Source organism: Ipomoea triloba, chromosome 15, assembly GCF_003576645.1.
Source record: "Ipomoea triloba cultivar NCNSP0323 chromosome 15, ASM357664v1".
Lineage (NCBI taxonomy): Eukaryota > Viridiplantae > Streptophyta > Magnoliopsida > Solanales > Convolvulaceae > Ipomoea > Ipomoea triloba.
This window is the reverse complement of record NC_044930.1, coordinates 21,543,556-21,546,729: the sequence shown is the minus strand read 5'-3', so window position 1 is coordinate 21,546,729 and position 3,174 is coordinate 21,543,556.

Sequence of the window (3,174 nt, the reverse complement as noted above, 5' to 3'; positions counted from 1 at the left end):
TATATATATATATATATATATATATATATATATATATATATATATATATATATATATCAACATACTATTAGTGAGTTATGTGATTGTTACATCATTTAATCATGTAGCCTTCAATTCTCATCTAACTAGCCCCTAGCCACATAGACAAACAATTTTACTTAATTATTCTATTTTAAAGAATATAGTATTAAATTGACTAATTGTATACTTATATGAATTAAATTGTTTGAATATTTTACACTAAATAAGTACATTGAGTAGTGAGATATTTAAACCAAATGTTTTCATTTATCTTCCAGAAATTTCTTGAAAATATCAAATCATCAAAACTATCAATTTTAATTTCTTCCACACAAAATTAAAATTATATAAAAAAAATCTGATGAGCCGTAGGTGGATTTGTGTCCGTATGGTCAACTTTGTCTAAAACACATGTTATTTCCTTTGCCATTTTCATCAAGTATGCAGTGTTTGTTAAGGGTTACGGGTTAAGACTAAACTTTTGACAACAACATTTGTGACTTTAAAGTTGTTTCACTTTCTATCTTTTATTATACTTTATCAGATAAGCTAATCAATACTCATGTGGAGAAGATTGCAAGAGATTAGTTCTCAAGCTTCAATTCATTGGTTAGATGACATTTCAACTAAGACCTTCCTGTCCTTTCCTTCTGCGCTTTCTATGTTCTATTTTGCTTCTGAACATTATTTTATTTTTCTTTTGTATTTAATTATTTCACTTGTTCTTTTGTAATATAATGGTACGTTGTATTCAGATTTATTATCCTAAGCCAACATTTCTGAGTTTAATCTTCATTTTAACATAGCTATGATTTCGTGTATGTGTGTTATTCAATAATAATCTTTGTTAACTTTCTGATTTATCTGTTTGATAAATTGTTTTATCGCAAATACTAAACTCGTTTGTTCGAACAGTTATTGCAATAACGATACGACTAAGGAGGGTGTATTCAATCAACACTTTTAAAGACATTCAAAGTAATGAATTTTAAATGACTTTTGTAAAAATTTTCTAGACTTTACTAGAATCCTTTAAACTTTCATCAACTTTATATGAGTCTATAAAAATTCGTAGGACAAAAATTTATAGACTTTAAAAACTTTTTCATTTTAAAAAGTCTACAAAAGTATTAGATATATTTAATAAAATATATCTATGTAAAATTATGGAAAGAGAAAGAGGGGTATGAAAGAGGAGGGAATATTATTGGAGAAACTTTTGATATTTGCTTTGCTTTCTTTCTTCACACATTACATTACTTACAAAATGAAAACAATGCATGCAATCTATTTATAGTGACTAATATGCCACTAATCCACTAATTTTAACAAACACACAAATAAAACTAATCCATAAACCTAACACACTTCAAATCCCACTAATAACCACTTCATCACATTTTGACTTGTTACTAATCCATTAGTAACCACTTCACAACATACATTTTGATCTGGTTTAACAATATTGTTATAACAAAAAGTTATTAAAACTCTAAATTGAACACACCATTACAAACATTACATAGCTTCTATTAATACATTATTTATAATTTTCTTACAAAAATATATTTTTATAAATCTATGGACAGAGAAAATATAGAACAGATACTACCTTGTAGAGATTCTCATTTATTTTAAAGTGAAAATTGATTATATTTTTTTGGGAAAAAGGTCAAATAGGCCCCTAAGCTTTACACCAAAAGTCAATTAGGCACCTAAACTTTTAAAAAGTGCAATTAAATTCTTAAACATGTCAAATTGAGGCAATAAAGTCCAAAAAAAAAGATAAATAACCTGTTATTAATACACGCCATTTGTATTAGTTCGGCACAAGCGACGAATTCCGGTGACAGGCGACCGGCGACGATAGAGTTGTCGCCGGTCGCCATCTCCAGCGGAAGGCGCTTCGGCAAAGGCAACCTGAGGTCACCTATCCCCCGAGAAGGCAACCAAATCTAGTCGCCTTCTCCGGTGACTTACCACAGAAGGCGACCTTTTGGTCGATTGTGACGTTTTTTGGCAATTTTGACCAGTAAGGTAAATTTGATTTATTGACAAAAAATAACATGTTTGAAGGTTTAATTGCACTTTTTAAAAGTTTAAGTGCCTAATTGACTTTTGGTGTAAAGTTTAGACGCCTATTTGACCATTTTCCCAAGAAAATATAATAAATTTTCACTATAAAATAAATGAGAATCTCTACAAGGTAATATCTGCTCTATATTTTCTCTGTGAAATGTCATCTGCGAACAAAGTGCTTAGCAACACAACAAATACATATATTAATAAGTAATGAACATAAAATTACGTAAAATTATGTTAATTATATAAAATTTTTGAGTTACAAACTTATGTCAATTTAGCTGCGCAGCCAAAAGATTTCTGTTGCGAGCAACAGATTTCATCTGGCTACGAATAGCAAGTTGTGAAGCTGCTGTTCACAGCAAAGATAAAACCTTCATCACAATATCTTGAGAAGATGAAACCATGGTTGTATGGAATAAAGTTCAAATTTGATAAAACATTATAGCATTTCTTCTCTAGAGTCTTGTTATATCATCAACAATATCTTGAGAAGATGAAACTCATCAAAGTATTCTCTTGTAAATCATAGAGATCAGAGAGTTTCTTGAATTGTAAAAGTAGCCTCGTCATTGTTAAATTCTCTCTCTAATCAATATATAATCCTCCAAATCTTAGAAGACAAGTAGTTCCTAAGATATTCCATGTAACTTAAATTACTGCCTTACTATTGATGTATTTTAGCCAGGTAAGGACTTTCTTATAAAATAGTCTCAGACCATGTAATTGCTCCGCCAGTTGTTCTTGATAAGTCGGTGTAATTCCAACGACTAGCTTTCAATGTAATGTTTGTTCCGCCAAATCTTCAATCAAAATTCTAACTTACACTAAACCTAAGCTATCAAGTTTGCCATAATAATTTTGTCATTTACAAATTGGGGTTTACAATACTAAAACATTAACAATAGCTAAATAAGTTTGTTTTGTGTTTGATAAACAAGATTCCGATTAATTAAGGAAAAATGGGCTAAGGATGAGTATGCGTGGAGAAAATTAGAGACGATGAAAGAAATAATATAATATTTCAAAAATGGTAGGCTCTTTCCTCTTCATTAGGTAACTAGTATTTTA